General features: G+C 39.9%; 1 long non-coding RNA gene across 3 annotated transcripts in view; it reads right to left on the bottom strand.

Moving 5' to 3' along the window:
* LOC122555840 (uncharacterized) overlaps positions 1 to 24,977 on the bottom strand; it is a 192,168-nt gene that overhangs the window by 27,888 nt on the left and 139,303 nt on the right. The window lies entirely within an intron of this gene.

A 24,977-nucleotide genomic window follows, 5' to 3' on the forward strand; every position in this document is an offset into this window, starting at 1 on the left:
AACAAATAAATTCCAATGGATAGATGATAGTTATCTCAGGGTAAGCAGAGAGGCTAGAGAGAATATTTATGAGGCGTTGCCAATTCTTATGAGTGCACCTTTGTGAGGTTAGAAACAGTTAATTGTGATCTCAATTAGTATTTGGCAATAAAGAAATACCAACCTCAGGTCCTATTGGAAAGGAAGTGAGTGCGTCCACCAATGCCTTTAGGGAGAGGTGGGTACCATGAGGGCGGGGGTGGGGGGGGGTGGGGGGAGGAGAGGGGGGTGGAGTGTTTAATTTCCCCCTCCAACTCTATTTTGATTTAAACTCCACCCTCTCCTTTCACTTTTTTCACATAAGCATTGCCCTATCAGACTTGGCCTGTTACTGGTTCACCAGCCACATGAGTGTTATCATTGAATAAAGTTTTACTGAATAAAGTGTTTTTGCACATGGTGTGTTTTTACTGAGTCAGTGCACTTACACACACACAACACATGTGCTGTGAAGAACATATAAGCATTAGTGCTGTGCAGCAGTAGTGTTGAGAGGGGAAAAGAAATAAACAAGAGATTCAGAATCTCCTCATCTTAGGGATTGACTCCAAGCGAGCTAAAAAAGAAAAGTAAAGCAGAAATGCCTAACGACTGAATCATTCCTCTTACTCCATTTCTATGTAAAATAATGAATTAATTGTCAGGAGGAAATTTTATCATCATTACCAAAAAAAATGGTAAACAACAACGCCCACTAATTCAGAAAAGCAAGGTCCTATTTGCAAAACCTTATTTTTTTTTAAGTAAGTGAGTTTATCAAAGCTTCCGAAAATCCTACAACAATGTCTCTCTAGGCATCCAAAAGATCCTTACACAGCACTTTCCAAGCCCATGACCACTTATATCTAGAATTACAAGGGCAGCAGATGCATGGGAACACCACCACTTGCAAGTTCTCCTTCAAGCAAGTCATCCTGGCTTGGAAATATACCACCCTTCTTTCAGTGCCACTGGATCAAAACACTAAAGTTCCCTCCCTGTGTGTCTACCAATAGCAGCACATGGACTACAACTGTTTAAGAAAGCAAGTCACCACCACCTTCACAAGGGCAACTCGGGATGGGCAATAAGTGCTGGCCCAGCCAGCAATGTCCACATTCCATGAGTGAATTTAAAAAAGATGCTTGAAAACATTCCACATCGAAGACTAATAACTAAAGTCAAAGAAGTGGGGATTCAAGTTCAAACATCTGAATGAATGAAATTGACAAATAAAAATAATGTTAGTACTTTCAGAGGTATTTCAGAATGGAGGAAAATATTGTCAATTATCCCTGAAGTGACTTTTGGAACTATTATTTTCTAATTGATATAAATAAATTAAATTCAAAAATGCAATGTATAATGGTCAAATTTACAAATTATGTCAAATTAAACATGTGGAAGAGGCAGTCTAAAATATAAAATGAATTGGTCAAAATATGCAGGTAGACTTAGAAATACCCAATGATATTTAAAACAGAGTTCAGAACAAAGGAGGAAAATATGAATGAAACTCCATGACTCTCAATAGATTGGACATTAGACCTGTTCAACCAGCAGAAGTTTTAGTAACCTTTGCTGTTTGGAATTAATTAGTAGAGAAGTTGGAAGGTGGCAGGGTCACTATTTGTCACCTTTCCACCTGATTAAATGCTACTCTATCTCTGAACTCACCTCAGCTGTGGGTATTCCATCCTCTGTTTCCTGTCACCTAGTCAATTCCTTTCCATGTTGTTCCTGTCCCTTTTAAGCCATGAGCTCTAACTTTGCTCACAAGCCTGTTATGTGGCATTTCATTGAAGACATAAGGAAAGTCCACACACATGACAACATCAACTGCATTACCCTTATCTATACTCATCACTATCCCATTTTAAAAAAAACTCAATTTGTCTTGAACAAATCCATGCTGCCTTTCCTTAATTAATTTACATTGGTTCAAATGACTGTTAATTTTGTCTCAAACAATAGTTTCTCCATCTCCCACATTCAACTGGTAGTTGTTGGATTTTATGTTTACGCCCTTTTTTCAGCAATGTGTAACGTGTAATTTTCCTCTGGAACCATCCAAGGTAAATGAGAAAATTATTGCCAGTGCCTCTGTACTATCCACCTTACTTTCCTCAGTTCCCTTGGAGTCAATCCATTTGGCTCTGATGATTATATTAATGTTAAATACAGAAAGCATACCTAATGCCTTTTCTTTCTAATTTTTTTTAGCCAAGTGTCTCCATTACCTCTCCTCTCACGGTGACAAATAGCATCTTCTTCTTTGGTAAAGACCATTACAATATATTCATTTAGTAAATCAGATATGCCCTCTGCCAACTTCCCTATGTTAAGGGACAGGCAGCATCAGGAGGTGGAGAAGTCGACATTTCGGGTGTAAACCTTCTTCAGGATTGGGGTGGGTATGGGGAGAGCTGCAGATAAAGGGGGTGGCCGGAGCAGGATGGTGAAGTGGGGTTAGGTGAAAACAGGTAGAGGTTATGACCTGGTTGATCAGTGGGACGAATGAATCCACTTGGTGGCAGGGAGGTGTGGAAAGGAGGGCCTGGGAAAGGAGTTGGGGGAAGGGAAGGGAGTTTATTGAAACTGGAGAACTCAATGTTGAGTCCTCCGGACTGTAGACTGCCCAGGCGGAAGATGAGGTATTGTTCCTACATTTTGCGGTTTGGTTCATTTGGCAATGGAGAAGGCCAAGGATGGTCATATCAGAAAGTGAGTGGGAAGGGGAATTAAAATGGACGGTGACTGGGAGGTCCTGTCGGCTGCTGCGGGCCTGGGTGATATGCTCCATGAACCATTCCCTAAGTTTACGTTTGGTCTGCCTGATGTAGAGAAGACCACATCAGGAGCACCTGATGCAGTAAACTAGGTTGGAAGAGAGGCAGGTGAACCTCTGTCTCACATGGAAGGACTGTTTGGGGCCCTGGTTGGAGGTGAGGGCAGTGGTGTCCCGGCAGGTTTTGCATCTTCTCTGGTTGCAGGTGAAGGTACCTGGAGGGGGAGGGGGAGGGGGGTGTAGGGAGGTGGTAGTGTGTGGTGCAAACCAAGGACTGTTGAAGGATATGGTTCTTGTGGAAGGCAGAGAAGGGTGGAGTGGGGAAGATGTTATAGGTGCTCGGGTCTAGTTGGAGTTGGCTATGGGCACTCGGATGGGCCACAGCTATGCCAGTTTCTTTGTCGGCTATGTTGAACAGTCCCTCTTCAGTACCTACACAGGCACTGTGCCCCAACTCTTCCACAGTTACATCAATGACTGCATTGGTGCAACATCCTGCACCCAGGCTGAACTGGAGCAGTTCATTGACTTTGCCCCCAAACCCCCAGGTACCTTCCCCTGCACCAGTAAAGATGCAAAACCTGCCCACTCACCAACCCCCTCACCTCCCTTCAGGGCCCCAAACAGTCCTTCCAGGTGAGACAGAGGTTTACCTGCCTCTCCTCCAACTTGGTTTACCTCATCAGGTGCTCCTGATGTAGTCTTCTCTACACTGGGGAGACCAAACATAAACTTAGGGAATAATTTGCTGAGCATCTCAGCCGGGTCCGCAGAGGCCAACCGGACCTCCCAGTCACCACCCATTTTAATCCTCCTTCCCACTCCCTTTTCGACATGACCATCCTTGGCCTCCATCAATGCTACAAGGAACCAAGCCGCAAATTGGAGAACAACACATCATCTTCCACCTGGGTAGCCTATAGCCTGGAGGACTCAACATAGAGTTCTCCAATATGAAATAACCTCCCTTCCTATCACCTGACTGCCTTCCCAGCCCCTCCCCCTTCCACTCCTCCCTGTCACCAACTGGATTCATTCCTCCCATCAACCAACCAGGTTGTACCGTCTTCACCTATCCCCACTTCACCACCCTGCCCACACACCGCCTTTATCTGCAGCTCCCCCTACACCCACTCCCAGTCCTGAAGAAGAATTGCACCTGAAAATGTTGACTTCTCCACCTCCTGATGCTGCCTGGCTTGCTGTATTCTTGCAGCCTCCTGCCTGTCTACTATCTTTCCCCCTTTGACAATGTATCTTTAGATTACTTACAGCGTGGAAACAGGCCCTTCGGCCCAACGAGTCCACACCGACCCACCGCAGCGCAACTCACCCAGACCCACTCCCTACACCTAACACTAAGGGCAATTTAGCATGGCCAATTCACCTAACCTACACATTTTTGGACTGTGGGAGGAAACCGGAGCACCCGGAGGAAACCCACGCAGACACGGGGAGAATGTGCAAACTCCACACAGTCAGTCGCCTGAGGCAGGAATTGAACCCGGGTCTCTGGCACTGCATGGTAGCAGTGCTAACCACTGTGCCACCGTGCCGCCCATGATTACATCTTGATTACATATCAACTGTCACCTCTTTAAATTCAAGTGTAAGTTCACTTACAGTTTTTTCTGCCAATTTATCTGTGCTTGATCTGTTCTTACCCCAAAGAAAATTGTCTTCACTCCATTAATTATTTTTACTCTGGTTTGTTCCTTGTTACTTCCAAAATAAACTTAAACCTTATGATAAAAGTCACCCATTATTGCTACATTATAATTATTGCATCTCCTTGCAATTTCCTTGCAAACGTGTTCTGCTTTCTATTTCCCACAAGTTAATGCTCTGTAGAATACATGCAATAATGCAGTGATACATCTATTGTTTCTTAGCGCTAACCAAATGGATTTTGGTCTTCACCTCTCTAGGACATCCTCTCTCTCCAACACTGTAATGTTTCCTTTATTAATACTGCTGTCTTTCCTCCTTTCTTTTCATATTTACACTTTGAATATCTTGTACCTAATTTGGTATCCACTACTACCCTTTGAGCCAAGTTTCCATTATCACTACATCAGATTCCACGGAGCTTTCTGTGAATTTACCTCACAAGGAGAGGTGGTATCATGTTGGAGAAGATTCAGAAGAGATTCACCAGGATGTTGCTGGGTGTAAAAGGTTTGAGTAATGCATAGGCTGGGACATTTTTCACTGGAGTGTAGAAGGTTGAGAGGTAAATCTGATAGAAGTTTATAAAATACAGAGGTGTATAGCTAGAGTTAATGGCAGTTGTCTTTTCCCTAGGATGGGGGATTTCAAGATGAGGGGCACATTTCTAAGGTGCGTGGAGAGAGATTTAAAAAAGCATGAGAGGCAATTTTTTTTACACAGAGGGTGGTTTATGTGTGAAATGAACTTTCTGAGGAAGTGGTGGAAGCAGATACAAGTACAATATTTAAAAGATATTTGGATAGGTACATGAATAGGAAAGCTTTGAAGGGATATGGGCCAGGAGCAGGCAGGTGGAACTAGTTTAGTTTGGGATTATGGTTGGCATGGACTGGTTGGTCCGAATGGTCTGTTTTTATGCCCTATGACTCTATGACTGGATGTTGGGGACCTGTCTTTGAATTCTACCATCGGGGCAGGTTGTGAAATTTTAATTCAATAAAATCTGGAATTATAAAAATAGTCAAATGGTGACAATGTAATCATTGTTAATTGTCCTACTTTCTCTTTGTAAAGTTAACTTTAAACCTTCCCCAATGGCACCAGTAAATCACAATGCAGTGACATTTGTCCCTGCTATGTTCAGGTGCAATTCCTCTAGTCTATCCAAATGGTCTCAATGCCCAGGAAATGTTTACTCCTACACCATATCCCCAATCATACATTCATATTTCTATCCTATTTTTACATTCATTTGTATTTATACTTGGGGGTAATTTGAAGATTATTACCTTTGAGGACCTACATGCTAGTTTCCTTCATAGTTCCCTAAACTCTACATCCTTCTTTTTCCTATGTCATTGGTTTTGAAATGCAACATGACTCTTGGCTGTTCACATTCTCTCCAATTTAGAATTCTCTGCAGCTCCCTGCATGACAAATTTAATCTTGCCCATGGAGAGGGAACATTCTGTCCTGGATTCATGTCTGCAGCTATGTGATCTGTCTGTATTGCTCGCAAGACAAAGCTTTTCACTGTGCCTTGGTACACATGACAATAAATTCAATTCAATTCAGCTGTAGAAATGTCTGTCTGGTCCCTACCAAATTATAGAATCATCTATCACTATTGCTTTTTCAACATTGCTTCTGCACCTTCTCAGCACTATAGTGCACGACCAGCCCTTGCAAAGCTGAACAATTCATGGTAACATTGACTTTGCTCTGGCAGAACATCCCAGATAAACCATCCCCTGATAAACTATCACTCTCACTGCTATTCAAAATTGACTACTGGTTAGAAATTGAGATGCACTCCAGGGACATCTACACTACCTGCCTCGACTTCTTGAATGACTAATATTCATCCACTCCCTCTGTCCCTGTATACATCTAAGCTGCAGGTGACCACATTTTTAAATATTGGTATTCATGAATCTATCAGATGCACTGCAGTAACAAAAGCTGATGTTGAAACTCAGAGCCTGAGCTGCTGTAGTTGATGACACTTCCTGCCATGTCGTTGTCTATCACATGAAAAGCATCCTAGAGTTCCAACCTGGAACAGGTCAATATCAGTAAATTCTTCACACAAAGAGTGATCGATACTGGATGCAGACCTCCCAATACTATTTAACCTCCGTCAAATAATGCTGGCACCCTACCTCTGCTAACTTCTTATGGCCAATAACTTCTTGAGATTCAAGCAAGATCCTTAAAATGTTAAAATAAATCAAAGAATTACAGATGCTGGAGATATGAGATGCACAAAATTGGAAATTGCTGGAGAAACACAGCAGGTCTAGCAGCAATTAAAGTTTCAAGTCCAGTAACCATTTTACAGATGTTCTGAAGGGAGATCACTGGATTCAAAATGTTAATTCTGTTTTCTCTTCAGAGATGCAGCTAGACCCGTTCAGTTCCTCCGCCAATTTCGTTTTTGGTATTCTTAAAATGTTCTTGAGAATGTTCCCTCAAACCAGAGTTAGACTATAAATGTCACAACAAATTGCTAACTCATCATGTTTTTCACTACAGACATTTTATGATATTCTCCTGAGTCTTGAGATACAACCCTTGTATTTAAATGCCTCTTGAAAGTATTAACCAGTGTCTCACCTATTTCCGCACTTCCTTAAACATTTGTGTTGTATTCCATCTGGCTCAGGTGCCTTGTGGACATTTAATACTTAGAGTTTTTTGATAACACATGGTTTGCTAACTTCGACATATGATACAGATTACAGATCAGTTTGATGTGAAGAATTTATTTAACACATCTGTTATTTCCTGATCTTTCATGATATTTCCACTGAATGTAATCCTTGAAGGGTTTTGTGATCTTTAACACTCTGGCTATTTCATACAAAACTAAAAATAATTGAATCCTATTGCTGTTATGAAATGTGCCTTTTTTGTTTTAAACATTTTTAGCATATTTTATGTTAGTCTTATTTGACTCTTATTTGACCCTTCACCCCCTGGCCCTTCAGACCAATATCATTTAACTATTTCTTTTTGGATTTTATATTAAGTTTGCGACGTCTAGGAGGTGTGAAGTGCCTTTATCTTGGTATTTTCCTCTTATGAACAATACGTCCTTTCTTCACATCAATTGAAGATTTTTTTTAAAAAACGTAACCTGAATATCATCCAGCATTTAATCCTTCCAAATAACTCTTTGTGCATCTCTAACTATTTTACACATATGTATTCTAATTTAAACACAATGATATCAAAATCAACTGTGTGACTAAATGTTGCTAAAGCTCAGATATTTGGATGCCTCTCATTTACAAATCATTGCTGGTAAATGTTGAAAATTAACACTTTGAAAATACTATGTGGTGATGTGTGTAGCAAGTGCTCCACATTGCAAGAATCATTACACTTCAAGGAAAAACCATTTGCTAAAAGTTACTTTATGATGTTGTGACATTGTGACATATGCAAATCCATTATTATTTTCATTAAACATATTTTTATCAAAAATTATGTCCTGCTATTTTATTGAATCTAGATCAAAATCAACTTTAATGGCTAAATATAACTGCTGAAATAACATAGTAATAACAAAGTAATTTCATACAAATTTGTTAATGTTTTCATTATTAGTACAGCATAAAGTGATTTCAACACCTAAATCTGATATAGCAGCCACACCAGTATTCTGTTACACATCATGTTTCAATATTTATTTTCAATATTAACATTTATACTTTTAGTATTTCCTTACAGTTATTTTTACTTTGAAGAAGTCTGAGTAATGAAATTTTGCCATAATGACTGTACCACGATTTATCTTTTTTGTTTAAATAGTGCACTTGTACCTGTGCAGTCTGAACCAATAGTTCATGACAAGTTATCAATTATCAGATTCTCCCTTCAGAAGCTGCTGTTGGATATTTCACACTTTAGGGTACATTGTTAATATTTCCCCAGAATTCAATCAAGTTGAAATGATTGAACAGTCAGAAACTGATATTTTCCTGTGTATTTCACTAAAAGAATCCTTGAAAAAGTTATAATTTGTTCAACAATGTGAAACTGTGTTCTTAATGGGATGATAACATGCATAACTGGCATCACAAGGGCCCTGAAAAACTAATTTTATGTATATATGCAAGGTCAATTTTTTCCATTGTAATAACAGAACCGCAATTTAAAAGTATCGAATGTGTGTTTATCATACGTTGGCCTCTATCAAGAATATTTTCCAATCTTTTTTAAGCTCTCTGTTAGATTTTATTCAGACCACCTACTTCCTGGGGTGGGGACTGTGACAATATGCAGTTCACTCTGCTTCATGACATTCCATTTCTGGATTACTGGAGATCCCCTTGATTTGGCACATGATCTGAATGAGTGTCTGACATCAATATGGTTGATTGTTAGTTGTTCTTTGATGTGGCCGAATAAGGTGCCTGATTCCAGACATAGGTAATAAGTTACAAACGTCTTAGTGATCCCCATAATCTAATCACAGAGTTTGAAATGATTTACCAATAAAATCCCAATTTGCTTACTATAGGAGCAGATAGACCAGATTTTACACCAGTGGCATAAAACAATCAGTAGCAGATTACCTTTAAATTAAACATCTGATGCTCTTTTTTTCCATTAACAGCAGTGGGAAGGAAAGCGAGAGATTCTGTAATGGGAGATTGTTCTACTATCAATTGTTTTATGCTACATTGAAATTGAATTATATCCCAGTGGAAAAGAGAATCAGCTGGGTTTGTCATGGCTGGATACTTCATCATTGCTGATTTTAAACCCCTACCAAAGTTGAATTCAATTTCCACATATTTCTTTGAAAAATACTTTTCCATCTGCAGTAAATCCTATTATCTCCACCAACTTTGCCACCTCTGCAAAACATAAAGCCAATGATAAAATCATCACTAAACAAGCCATAAATACCTTTATTATTAGATGACTTGACATGTACATTATGATTTTATGAGTCATAAATGTACAAATGGAACTATTAACACTGATAACTGCTGCTGTTTCTTATTATGGGGTCAATTAAGTATCTGATTTAGAATTTCCTCCTTGGTCCCATGTGCTTTCAAATTAACCATAAATCTGCATTGTAGCAGACTGTATTCATTTAATTCATTCTTTTTCTTCCCTGATTATTTTTACAGCGACCTTTACATTCTTTACTCTATGGAGAATAATCCCAGTTTTCTCAGCTCTTCACAAAATTGAAGTTTCTTGTCAGTGGTATCACTCCAATAAATCTCTAATGTATATGACCTCTATTCTAATCTTGTTTATAACATGTCAAGAGCAGTTTATCAGTAGCTTTTAAGAATATCTCTTTTTGAAAAGTATTCAACTTGTAATATTTTAATTTCAATTAATTAAAGTTATTATTTTTCCCAAATTTGGATGAATGTTGTAACTTATTTTTTCTTTCCTTCGCATGGAAATGTGATTATAAAAAGGTTCTCTATACAGCTATATGTTAAAAACAATTCAGTTATTGTGCATTATAACAGCTTTCACCACATCTGTTTTAAATATGGAATTTTTATGAACTAAAGTAAGTGGAATCAATATCACATAACTTGATTATCTAATTCTAAGAAGAATATTATTGTCCATGAGAGAGTGCTGAAAGAAGCAAGAGAGATGATCCTACGTATCAGGAATTTAAGCTATGAGGGATGTTAAGGAAATTGTGCTTATTTCCTTTTTAAAAGAGAATGTTCTGATATGACCCAATGGACGTTTTGAAGATCATGAAGAAAATTAACAAATAATCATCTGGCAATAATTCACTTCTGTTAAAGATTCAAACACGAGAAAATACCCTTAAAATTTGGAAATCAAGATTTTATCAAATGTCAATTTAAAACTCATATCTGGATGGTACTTTGATAGCAGGATCCAAGTAAAATTTATCTTTGCTCTTCATGCTGGGCACAGTGACAAAGAAACTCTGTGCTACTGTCAGAGTTTGAATGCTGGAACATTTTTGGGGATAAGAGAGACCATAGATGGAAATGTCCACTTTCTTCAGCTCTGCCAATATTAAATTCACTGAGAAACAAAACTTAATGTGGCAATGACACCTTGGAGGAAATAGGCTTTTGTGCTAATTGCACCAATATTACCCCTTGAGTTATATTCAAACAGTGAATGACTAATGTGCTGTCACATCTCTTATTTTAGTCGCTCAGCGTTTAGAATGTTTACATGACCCACAATTTATATTGCTATGCTCATTTTGATGCATGCTGAAATCATTTTGTCTCAATTTGATAATCATTCAGCATAACTATCAGATGAAAAAAGTCAGATTTTTCTTATTCAAACTGAAGCTAATTTGTCAAGTATGCTACATTTAAGACAGGCAAATGTGTGCTGCAAATCTGTCCAAGACACAAGTCAGGAACATGATGGAATATTCTTCATTGGCTTGGATGAGTGCAATTCCAACAATACTCAAGAAGCTCAACACCATCTAGGAAAAGCAGCCCACTTGATTGGCACCCCACTCATCATCTTAAAGATTCACTAACTCCATCACCAATGCACAGTAGCAGCATTCTATATAGTAAAGATTCCTGCAGCAATTCATACCACTTTTCAAATCGATGACGTCTACCATCTAGAAGGATAAGGGCAACAGATGCAGGGAAACACCACCACCTGCAAGCAATGCTCCAAATGCCATCCTGATTTGAAACTGTATTGCTATTCCTGTTGCGGGATCGGAATCTCAGAGCTCCTTTCCCTTCAGCAACATGGGTGTACTGACACGATATGGATTGCTGGTGTTCTTGAAGATGATTCACCACCACATTCTCAAGGACAATTAGGGAGCAATAACAAATTCTGTCCTCATCAGTGATACCAACATCTCATGAAAGCACAAATAATCACAGATTCAAGAGACAACTAGATGGTCTTCTGAAGAGAGAAAAGAGTTCGGTAGGTGGGAGATTGATTGAAGGGGTGGAATTAATTTTTAAAATGCAAGTTGTTGTTCGAGTGACAAAAGTTTCTGGAAAAATCATATGCATTTATTTGCTTCTTTTGGTATCATTGATTGCCATCCAAATTTATCTAGACTACTCAAAGATTCAATGAAATGTTTCAATAATGGCAAGGTTCCCCAAGTATTATTGCTATACAAATTTGATTTCACTATTCTTCTCAAGAAATATGTGAAATCCGTGTCCATCATCTGACATTAATAATGGTTTAAATGTTCTGATTTGGGAAAGAACCCCTATTTCTGACTCAGAGCAGGTTAGAAATTACCTACTTATCTTTGGCAGCAGCTTCTGGTATGAACATCAAGACCATGAAGCCTCCTAGCAGGAAGAACATAGATTAGTCAAGGAAGCCTCACAGAAAGCAGAAGAGCAGATCAGTGCTGAAACTGTAACTTCTTTCAAGCAGTCAGTGTTGCATTCTTTAGTTCATAACTCCCTAAGCCATGTACTGAGTGAAAGTAAGTATGTAAGATAAGTGAAAGTGCAGGCTTGTATGTGTGCGGGGGAAAAGGTGCGAGGTGATTGAGCTGAAAGGGTGCCAGGTGGGTCAGGTGTACAGGTGGCAGAGGGTAGACTGACATTCGGGTGAGCAGCTTGGGTCCTATGAGAAATGATGGGTGTCAGATGGGTGAGGTGGTATGGTAACAGAGATTGAAGGGATAGGGTATTGTTGGGTGAACAGGGTATAAGAAGGGCAAGGCACCAGTTGGGTGGGAAGAGCAGATTGCCAGCTGTGTGAGGAGCATAGATGCTAGGTGGATGAGAAGGTAGGGTAGCCGGTAATTGGGTGAGGACTTAGGATAATTCAAGATAGGCGGAAGGGTGTTGGGAGTCTATTGGGACTGTTCTGGTCAGAACAGATTGGTTGGGGTAGTAATTGGAGGGCTGTAGTCAGATCCTATGGGGTGAGCGGAAGTTGAATTGGGGCAGGGGAGTCCCAGTTGTGAGTGTTTGACTCTGAGGCATTTAGGGAAGAGTCAAGGTGTGAGTGGAGGATAGCAGTAGGCCCAGAACAGTATTCAGTTTCATAGTTTCAGAGTTGGAGTAGGCTTTAGTCTCTTCAACCCCTCTTGGATAATTATTATCGTAAGTAGACAGGCAGGAGGTTAGAAGAAAACAGCAAGCCAGGCAGCATCAGGAGGTGGAGAAGTCGACGTTTTGGGTGCAACCCTTCTTCAGGACTGAGATTCCAGCATCTGCAGTTTTTTGTCTCTAACCATTATCATAAGTCAGTCAAAACCATCTAATATCTCTGAATATGAGTCAAAATTCTCAAAGAGTTCTAGATCTCAAGTTATTGCACATCAGATAGTTCACTGTACTGGGCAATACTGTGGAATCAGCTGTGTTGGAACTTGTGCATTAACCCTCCATGCAACTTTTATCTATGCTTCAGCAAAATAGCATTAAGAAATAACCACTTTTCCTTTAATAAAAATACATATTAAAGAGTGTTAGCCTTGCAGAAAAAGTCTGTTTTGTTTCAATTCCTGTGTTGTGTTTGATATTCAGAATCATAGTGTGCCTATCTGCCAACAGTGGTACTATAGTACTTCAGATTATCATCTCCTTTGTCTCAGTTTAGTGCAGAAATGTAATTTAATCCCAATATTGTGGTAGTTAGGTTACTGGTTTAGTAATAATCCAGATAACCTGAATCCAAATCCTATCTTAGCTGTTTGCAAATAGATTTCAATTTTAAAAGTCTGGAAATAAAAAGTCGGCATTATTGAATGTTAGCATGATGCTGAGACTACAACGAAAATATGTCTAATTTATTAGTACCTTCTAGAGTCCTAATGGTGTATTATTCAAGTCCTATGCACATGTGATTAATTCTTAACTTTCCCTCAACTTGCCAGTGACCATCAAATCCTGAGAATGAATGAAAAAAAATTGTAGTGGTCCAACCAGCTCTTTTTCCCAAAAAGCCATAGTTTTCTTTCAGCTTTATGTATACATGGACAAAATATGGATTTTTAAAATGACCTCTTATTTTGCCTGGCTCAACATCCCACCACTCTCGTAACTTAGCTTCACCTAAAACAGCACTTTAGTTTGATTCTCAATCTGCAGCATAACATATGAATGGAAAAAGACCTGATATTGAGGCTTAATATGTTGAAAATTATTTGAACCGAAATGTATTTAGTGCATGTAGCTTTTTGTTTCCTCTGGAGTTGGACATTCCCCAGTACTTGACAATTTGCCATGAAATCTCAATAATGACTTTTAGCCTGTAAGAGATCTATATGTCTCCTGTTCTCAATTAAACTTTGTGACCACAGAAGAAGAGACCAGGTTAAAAAGAATTTCTCGCTCCTGAATAAAGGTCACTGGACTTGAAACGTTAGTCCTGCTTTTTCCTCACAGATGCAGCCAGACCTGTTGTGTTTATCCAGTAATTTTAATTAAAGGGAATTTCTCCTTAGCCACAGAGTAAGGTAGCATTTCTTACGTGTTACAATGTTCCAGTGTAACAGAATATATTCCTATATACCTATGAACAATTTAATGAGCAGAACTATTACAAGAGCGAAACAAACACATGCACATTGGACTGGTAATATTACACTGACTCAGTAGAATAGGATAGAATAGAATCCATGCAGTATAGAAGCAGGTCATTCAGCTCATTTGAGTCCACACCCACCCTCAGGAGAGCATCCCACCCAGACTCTGCTCCCCACCTTATGCCTGTAACCCTACATTTCCAATGACTAATTCACCTAACCTACACATGCCTGGACACGATGGGAAATGTACAATGTCCAATCCATCTAACCTGCACATCTTTGGATTTGAATGCTGAGAACTCAAAATAGATTTCACATTCTAATTTTATCATACTTCCCTAATTCATCAGTTCATGTTTAGATACCGACTTAAAGAAATAAACAATTAACATTTAATATTCTACATATTGAGATGAGAGTTTTAAATTGTTAATTTAAAGAAATATTCAGGGTTTTGCTTTGAGTAAACTGCATTCTGGATCTAACCTCACTTAATCCTGTGGGAATAGTTCACTTTCAATGCAAAACACCTGCAGGCAGATTGTACTATTTTGTGAAATTCATTCATGAGTGTTGAACTCACCGAAGCTGTTGGAGTCTGTCTGGAAGTACATTTCAGTTGTGGGAAGGCTGGTAAACCAGGGTGCTGAAGTTTGGTGGAGAAAGAAACTCATTTATGTGGTGCCCCCTAGTGAGCAAGAGGCTAAACTTTCCCTTTTCCCTTTCACTTGCACAATCCGAATGCCAAAACGTAGTATATTTTTTTAAAAGCCTTAAATTCACGAATGCAATTGGAATATTTCAATCACCAATTGATTTAAAACAAAAACATTTAATTTTAGATGTGCTTTGCATTACATTTTAAACTACTGCATTACATGCATTTATAAAAAGCAATGGAATAAATGAATAAAACTCCATATTTCTGTGGTCTAACATATTCAGCCATCAACTTGTTGCCAAGTTAAGATACAATGCAAATACTAACTACTTCTACTGGAGAAACTGCATGCAAATACAATCATAAAGTACAGAAAGTGGCCAATTGGCCCCTCATGCCCTTTGCTAACCCTGCCCAATTAGTTGTGCTCTTTATTTACAGGCTTGCATTTTGCTTTTCATTTTCAAATACTTCTCCAGTTCCAAGTTGAAGTTCTTAATTTAATCTGCTGCAGTGCATCCAGATCACAAGGAAACATTTGGCTAAAATCAATAAAGGTAGAATCTGAAGTATTCATGAAGGGGAAGAGAGACATGGCAGAGAAGCTAAATAGTTACTTTGTGTCTGTTTTCATGAAGGAAGATACAGTAGATCACCCAGAATTAGAAATTCAAGTGACTAAGGAGAATGTGATATTGAAGATTATTTGTATCTGGTTGTGCTGGAGAAATTAATGGGACTGCAACCGACAGGGTACCCTTCGTTGTTCAGTATTTCCAGGAGCGGAAAAGCTATGCCATGTTCTTTGTGACCTGTAACACATTATCAATGAGGATGAGCACCTCACCAAGATCTTCCCCACACCTCCACTACTTGCCTTTAAACAACCGCCAAACCTCACTCAGATCGTTGTTCGTAGCAAGCTGCCCAGCTCTCAGGACAACTCCATACAATCCTGTCACGGTAGGCGCTGTAAGACGTGCCAGAATGTGGACATAGATACCACCATTATGTGTGGGGACACCTCCCACGGTGTACATGGGAGGTACTCATGTGACTCAGCCAACGTTGTCTATCTTATACGTTGCAGGCAAGGATGCCCAGAGGGAGAGTACATTGGGGAAACCGAGCAAAGGCTACGACAACGGATGAATGGGCACCAGACAACAATCAACAGACAGGAGCGTTCCCTCCCAGTTGGGGAACACTTCAGTGGTCCAGGACATTCGACCTCGGACCTTCGGGTGACCATCCTCCAAGGTGGACTTCGGGATAGGCAGCAGCAAAAGGTGGCCGAGCAGAGGCTGATAGCTAAGTTCAGTACCCATAGGGAGGGCCTCAACCGGGGCCTTGGGTTCATGTCACATTACAGGTGACCACCATTGCACTATACATACACACAGATACTCCTACACACACACTCTCACACACACACAGGCACTTCTATACACACATACACAGACACACAGGCACTCCTATACACACGTACACACGGACACACATATCCACAGACGCGCACACAGATACCCACACACACCCTTACAGACACACACACTCCCACACTCTCACATGCACCCCCTCACAGACTTAAGACACTCTGCGCTCACTACACACACATACACTTTCTCACACTCACAACCCCCAACCCAAACAGACACACACACAGACAGACAATGACCTACATGCACTCATATATTTTGTGGGGTGAATTTGTACTTGCAGGGTTATATTGTACTTTGCTCAAAAACTGCATGAATTCATGTAAAACTCCGTTATCTCACTTTTTAGATTAGAATCAATCTAAACATCATGACATAGACAGAGAACGCAGGGGGCTAACACCTTCAACATATTGTCTAGCTATCACCATTATTAACAGCTAACCTGAGAATGCAACTTTTTAAAAAAAGATTTTGTGATTTACTCATGAAAGAAGTGAAACTGTCATGGTATTCTAACAGATGAAAGGCTTAACAGACAATCAATTTTTCAATGTATAATTTCAGTTACATTACACTGTAAATTTTTGCTATAAATTCTGTATGTTAGGATTGAGCCCTCCACTACCACCTGATGCAGGAGCGACGCTCCGAAAGCTTATGTGCTTCCAATTAAACCTGTTGGACTATAACCTGGTGTTGTGCGATTTTTAACTTTGCACTTTCTGGAATACACCTTTAAATGTGTCATTGCATCTCCATTGACCTATCCCTTAACCTAAATTGCCAGTTCATTTTCACTAGCTCTACTTTCATGCCCTCATAATTTCCCTTGTTTAAATTCAAAGTAGTCATCCTGGACCCATGCTTCACTCCCTTTAACTGCATACAGAATTCAGTCATATTATGGTCACTGCCACCCAGGGTAGCTTTCACAAACTTATTTAACCTTTCCTAACTTCGATGTGAGGTTCCCATCTGCTTCAAGAAGATGATAATCATCCCAGTTCTAAAGAAAATCAGGCAATGTGCCTTAATGACCATGACCTGGTGGTTCTGACATCCATCATTATGAAGTGCTTTGAGAGGTTAGTAATGGCACACATCAACTCCAGCCTCCCACTACAAATTGCCTACTATCACTATATGTCCACGACAGATGCCATCTCCCTGGCCGTACACTCATCCCTGGAATATCTGGACACCAATGTCAGACTCCTATTTATTGACTTTAACTCCACCTTCAGCACTATAACTCCAATCAAACTCATCTCCAATCTCCAAGAACTAGGACTTTGCTCCTCCATCCGCAAGTGGAGAGCGACAACCTCCTCAACGATAATCCAAGTTCAGCTCTAACTCTGTTTACACATTTGCTGATGACACTACTGTACTGGGTCAGATTTTACAACAACAACAAGACAGAGTACAGGAAAGAGAGTGAGAGCTTAGTGGCATGTTGTAAAGACAACAATCTTTCCCTCAATGTCAGCACAATGAAGGAGCTAGTCATCGAAATCAAGAAGCAGAGTGGAGGACATACCCTGAATGTATCAATTGTACTGAATGGAGATGGTGGAGAGCTTCAAGTTCCGAGAAGTAACAACAATCTGTCCTGGTCCATGCTACAGTCAAAAAAGCACACCAACAACCCTACTTCCTCAGAAGGCTAAGGAAAATCAGCATGTCCGCAATGATTCTTATCAATGTATATAGATCCATCATAGAAAGCATCACAGCTTGGTATGGCAACTGCTGTATGCAAGACCACAAGAAATTACAGAGAGTTGTGAACACAGCCCAGTCAATCACGCAAACCAGCCTTCCATCCATTGATTCCATCTATACTTCCCATTGCCTTGGGAAAGCAGCCAACCTAATCAAAGATTCCTCCCACCCAGTTATCCTCTTCCATTGAACAGAAGATACTGAAGTTTGAAAAAAACATGTACCAACAGGGGGGAGGTATGTCCTGGTGGTATTAGCACTGGACTGTTTATCCCAGAAACCCAGGTAATGTTCTGTGGATCTGGGTTTGAATCCCATCATGGCAAATGGTGAAATTTGAATTCAATAAAAATAAAAATCTGGAATTAAGTTGACCATTGTTGATAGGTTGGGCAAAACCCATCTAGTTCACCCTTCGTTCAGGGAAGGAAACAGCCATTCCTTCATGGACTGGTCTACTTGTGACACCAGACCCACAGCAATGTGGTTGACTTTTAACTGCCCTTTGGGTAATTAGAGATGGGCAATAAATGCTGGCCTAGTCAGTGACGCCCTCATCCCATTCATGAATGAATAAAATTTCTTTCCTATTGTTATCAGACTTATGAGAGTTGATCCTTCTCTGAACCTCCTCTGCTGCTGTGACACTCTATTCTGCATTCTATTCCATTACCCTGATATACTAATGTAAGGTATGATTGTCTGGATAGCACATAAAACAATACTTTTCACTGTATCTCAGTGTATATGACAACAATAAATCAAATCAAATCAAATCACTATGAGATCTGTGTTTAATCCTGTCTCCTTGGTAAAACCAGGTCTAGCATAGCCTGTTCTCTGATTGGTGTCATAATATGCTGGTCTACATGTTCCAAAAACTCTGAATGAATTCTTCATCTAGGCTACTTTTTCACATTTGACTTATCTGGTCTATGTATAGGTTAAAATCCCCCAGGATATTGAATTGAATTGAATTTATTGTCACCATGTACTGAGGCACAGTGAAAAGCTTTGTCTTGCAAGCAATACAGGCAGATCACATAGTTAGGCAATATAGATAAGTAAATAATAGGTAAACACCAGTAAAAACAAAAACACAGATACAGGCAAATTTTAAGAGTTTGTGAGTTCTTTCAGTATTCTAACAACAGTAAGATAGAAACTGTTTTGAAACCGGCTGGTGCATGTGTTCAGGCTTCTGTACCTTCTCCCTGATAGTAGAGGTTGTAGAATAACATTGCTCGGGTGTGATGGATCTTTGAGAATGCTGGTGGCCTTTCCTTGACTGCATGCCTGGTAGATGGATTCTATAGATGGGAGGTTGGCCTTTGTGATTGTCCGGGCTGAGTTCACCACTCTCTGTAACCGTCTCCAATCTTGAATGGTACAATTGCCATACCAGGTACCATACCACTGTACCCCTTAACAAGCCCCCAATATTTCTTGCAATTATGTTTTTATTGTTAAGGGTTGTGTACACAACTCCCAGAAGTGGCATCATGCTTTTATCATTTGTCATCTCCACCTGGACTGCTTCTTTTCCTGAATGTAGGTCATCCCTTTTTATTGTTCTAAAATCATCTTTAATTAACTCTTCCACCTTTCCCTAACGTCTTTTTCTTCTTCCCAAATATCACATATCCTTCAATATTCAGGTCACAATCAGGTCATCCTAGTGCATCAAATACTTGCATTTAAATACAATACCTTAAGTCTTGACATTTTACTAATTTTATAAACTCTAGTCTTATCTGCTGATTTGTTGTTAGATCTGTATTCTTTCTCCCTCCCTGTCATTGTCTGTTTACCATTTCCCAAATTAATTCCTTCCTCTGTTGCCTACACCCTACTTTTTGATTCACCCCAACTTCCCAAATCTGGTCGCTTACACCCATTTTAAAATTCAAAATCCACTCTACTTCTCTAGTTATGCAATTCACAAGAACACCAGTCCCAATACAGTTCAGGTGTAAACAGTCCCAATGGTACAGAACCCTGGTTTCCCCAGGATTGGTGCCAGTGCCAACAAACCTGAAACCAATTTGCTCACACCAGCCTGTCATCCAAGCATTTGTCTCTTTAAACATACCTACCATACTTTCAAGGTTCTGCTTTTTAATTTAGTGCCTATCTCCTTGTACTGGCTATGAAGAACTTCTTTCCTAGTTCTGTCTGTGTTATTGGTGTCCACACAGACAATGACAACTGGATCCTTCCTCTCCCACTGTAAGTTCTTCTCCAGCCCACAGCAGGTATCCTGAACCCTGGCACCAGGCAAGTAACACAGCTATCTGGATTCATTCTCTTTGCAGCAGATGATAATGATCAATCCTCCCCATTATGCTGTTCCCTATGACCATGATATTCCTTTTGCCTCTCCTGGCTTGAATGGCTTCCTGTAACTCAATACCATGGCATTTTTTAGCTCATTCATCCCATAGACCCTGCTCTCAACCCATCAAGCTGAGAGAACCTCAAACCTGTAGGATGTTTGGAGAGGCTGCACTCCTGTTCTCAGGGTTGCCTTACCTGCCTCACTTACACTCACACCCTCCTATCCCTGACCACTGACCATATCAGAGCACCTTGTCCGAAGAGGTATGTCTGCCCTCTGGTACAAATAATCCAGGTAACTTTCCCCTTCCCTGATGCATTGTCTATAGTTCAGCCTCCAGATCATTAACTCTGAGCAGAAGCTGCTCAAATTTCACTTACTACATACAGTGTATGTTTGTCCTGAATCACAATAAACACCCATATACTGAGCTCCAACATACTGCAGCTTTGACACAGCACCTGTACTGCCATTCTTAATGAGTTTCTAATTAACTATTTTAGTTACATAATTCATTTATTTATGTCAATTTTAAAAATTATTTTATATATTATGCTGATGTGACCACAAATGTGTGTAGCATGTCAGAACTCAGGGAACACAGGCTTCAACAAATCAATGGATGCTCATTGAACAGCAAACATAATCAAAGACCCCTCCCAACCTGGTTATAATCTCTTCCAATCTCTTTCATCAAGCTGAAGATACAAAAGCTTAAACATGCATTGCAACAGACTCAAGAACAGCTTCTTCCCTGCTATTATCAGACTTCTGAATGGAGCTCTCAGTTTTTAAATTGAAATGCTGATCTTGCTCCTTGTGCACCTTCTCTGCATCCATAACATTGTATTCTTTGCTCCAGGTAAAATACTGGAAGTGAGATTGAGCATACACCAGAGAGAGAGACAGAGCACACATCAGATAAAACATTGGAAAAGACAGTGTTGACACCACCTATGGAGAGTTATCAAGTTCAATTACCCACCAAAAAATAATTGAAAAGGCTGACGGAAGTGATGTCAGCACAAAGCAGAGAACTGATAGGTAGGAATTGGTTCTTGCTGCCCAATAGGAAAAAGGAGCTTGTTTGATTTGATTTGATTTTTTATTGTCACATCTACCTAGGTACAATGTAAAGTTTTGTTTTGCACACAATATAGACATACTATACCATATAAAATGCACTAGCGTAATAGAACAGAGCAAAGAATATAAGGTTAAGGATGCAGAGAAGGTGCATTTTATATGGTATAATATGTCTATATCTGGTGTCCACTCTATCTCACTTCCAGTGTTTTATCTGGTGTCTGCTCTCTCTGTCTCTGTCTGTCTCTCTCTCTCTCTCTCTCTCTATCTCTACCAGTGTCCATGCTGTCTCTCACAATATCTTACATAAGAACATAAGAACTGGGAGCAGGGGTAGATCATCTGGCCCTTTGAGCTTGGTCTGCCATTCAATAAGATCATGGCTGAGCTTTTGTGGACTCAGCTCCATTTACCCACCCACTCACCATAACCCTTAATTGCTTTATTGTTCAAAAATCTATCTTTGCCTTAAAAACCTTCAGTGAGGTTTCAATGGGTAGGGAATTCCACAGTTGCACAAGTGAAGAAGTTCCTCTTCAACTCAGTCCTAGATCTATTCCCTCTTATTTTGAGGCTATGCCCTCTAGTTCTAGTTTTACCCACCAGGGAGGGAAAACAACCTCCCTACTTCTGCATTCTCTACTCCCTTCATAATTTTATATGTTTCTATAAGATCCCCCCTAATTCTTCTAAATTTCGATGAGTCTAATCCCAGTCTACTCAAACCTCTCCTCATAAGTCAACTTTCTCAACTTTGGAATCAACCTAGTGAACTTCTTTTGCACTCCCTCCAGTGTCAATACATCATTTCTCAAGTAATGAGATCAAAACACTATATAGTACTTCAGGTGTGGCCTCACTAGCACCCTATGCAGTCGCAGTATAACCTCCCTGCTTTTAAACTCCATCCATCTAGCAATAAAGAACAATATTCCATTTGTCTTCTTAATTACCTGCTGAACTTCCGAACCAAGTTTTTGTGATTCAGGCATAAGGACAGCCAGGTTCCTTTGCACAGCAGCATGCTGCAATTTTTCACTGTTTAAATACCAAAATGAATGACTTCAAATTTACTAACATTGTACTCCAACTGCCAGATCCTTGCCCACTCATTTAACCTATCTGTATCCCTCTGCAAAGTTCCGTGCCTGTAGCACACTTTGGTCTAACACACACCTTAATGTCAACTGCAAACTTTGACACACATGGTCCCCAATTCTAAATCATCGATGTAAATTGTAAACAATTATGGTCCCAACACTGATCCCTGAGGCACACCACTAGCCACTGTTTGCCAGCCAGAAAAACACCCATTTATCCCCAATCTTTGCTTACGTGTTGTCTGTGCTCTCGATATTAAACGAAGCAGAAATGTATGCTCTGAGGAAGATGGAAAATATTGTCTGGGAGTTATTGTGATTGTGCAAGAATATAGCAGATAGAACATAATGTATAACAAATGAGTTTATCCAGTTTGGTAGAAAGAAAAAAATATACAAATTGTTTCTTAGATGGTGAGAGATGAGAAAGGGACTCAGGTATCCTTGTCACAACAAATCTGAATAAAGTCAACAGAGTGTTAGCTTTTATTGCAAGAGGAGCAGTGAAGTTTTGCTTCAATTGCATAGATGTATAGACAGCATCTGTAGTACTGTGGGCAGTTTTAGTCTCCTTATCTCAGGAAAGATACTATTGTCATAGAAAGATTGCAACAAAGGTTCACCAGCCTTATACCTGAGATGGTAGCATTATCCTATGAAGGGATATTGGCCAAACTGGGTCTATTCTCTTCAATTTTGAAGCATGAGAAGTGATCTCACTGAAACCTGCAAAATGCTTGAAGGGATGGACATGGTGAATGCAGGTCAGATTTTTCTCCTCATTGGGGAGACCAAAATTGGGGGGGGAGGGGGGGGGGGGGGGGTCAGTGGGGAGCAATTTAACAAAAAGAGCTAATAATTTAGGACCAAGCTGGGACAAAACTGTTTTTTTACTCAGCCAGTGGTGAACCGTTGAAATTATTTACTTCAGTGGGCACTGGAAGCTGAGTGAGTATATTTAAGGTACAGATTAATAAGATATCTGATTACCAATGGTGTAGAGGGTTATAGAGTAGATAAAAGGCATTGAGCGATCAGCCATGATTATATTAAATGGTCGCTCGATGGGCTGAATGGCCTATTCCTATTCCCATCTCCTTGTGTCCTACCTATGTCAACACAATATTGTCATCACCATTTGCCAAATTTGCTTTAAATCTGGATCTTTCGGTTACCCATGGTCCTGCCAGTGGAAACATTTTTTATGAACAATATTCAGTATTTTTTAAAAAACAATTCCCGCAACTTTTATCAATCGATCAAGCCAATATGCCCTTAGTTGATCTTAAAAGTTCACGATAAACAACAAAGAGACCCAGGACAATTAAAATGTATCTTTAACCGAAAACACATTCGATCGTATTGAGGTCGAATCCATGTAAGTTGTCCCCGTTGGGTCAGGGTGCAGTGCACACAGAAGCATCTGCAGATGAATAGGTTTATAGAGCACACAAAGAGTCGTATGAAAGCATTAGGTGATTAGGTACACTGAAGGGGCCAATCGGGCCGCCGTCTCCATGTTAATTGCTAGCTCCCATTAGATAATTCTTCTCTCAGTTCGTTGTTTTTCGTTTATTGAATATGGGGCGTGGGGACTAAACGCTTTGACTCTGCAGTAAATGGTGGGCGGACTGGTCATGTTATACTGAAGTATCTTGTTTACAGGACAGCTTTGCACAAACTCACAGCAAGGATACGTACAACAAAGATGAAATTAAGTCTCTCAGCTCCATTGTGATAACATTTGAAGGCGAGCTGCTCCCTCATTTTAATCCAACCGTGAAATCGCATCAGTTCCTACAAAAAAGTCGTTTCAAATACTCCCCTTCTCTAAAAAGAAACTGTTAACATTGGAAGTGTCTCACGTTCGTCTTCCAATCTTGTCCTGAATAGTAAACAGAAAAGTCAACCAAAGATTGGCACATGAATGCCTTTTAGTTTAAGGACACAAAAAAAATCGATTAACACAATCGCCGGATTTCTGCAAATAAAGTCAGAGCATATTTTCCTGTTGAAACACATTTGAAAATAAACACGGCTGACCCCGACATACCTAGTTGTGAAACTACAGGAGGTGGTCCTGATGTGAAAGCTGCGAGGTTGGAAGTGGGTTATTTTGATTTTAAGAAATAGTTCTAAACTTAGCGGAATGCCAGGAACGGGATGCGATGGAAGTGCAGAAAGTGGAGCCGTTCGAATTCTCAGAATAGCCCCCACGACTGAGAATAATTCTGTCCAAGGGACAAAGTTCAAGCTATCCTAATTTCAGGCACTGTACACTTACAGCTTTGTTACCATTTTAACTGAATTATTTCAATTAACTGGGTTTCAAATTCAACATGAAATACTCCGTGGCGATAAACAGGTAGGAGTCTGTCACTCCCACTGAAAGCTGGTATATGCAACTCTCTGGAGCCATAATGAGACTGAGCCGAAGACGTGAGATGATTTCATGTATTGTGTGGCACACACAGTACCAGAAAGGAAAAATTCACCATTCGGAAATTATTCTATAGGTACCTGGGCACCCCGTGACTATCAGTTTAAATGAAATGCCAGGCATTTATACCATATTTCAATGCAGAAACTGACATCAACAGGGAGATATTACTGTGCATG

The sequence above is a fragment of the Chiloscyllium plagiosum genome, unplaced genomic scaffold, assembly GCF_037043375.1.
Source record: "Chiloscyllium plagiosum isolate Xiang-an unplaced genomic scaffold, Cpla_swu_hap1 HiC_scaffold_13, whole genome shotgun sequence".
Lineage (NCBI taxonomy): Eukaryota > Metazoa > Chordata > Chondrichthyes > Orectolobiformes > Hemiscylliidae > Chiloscyllium > Chiloscyllium plagiosum.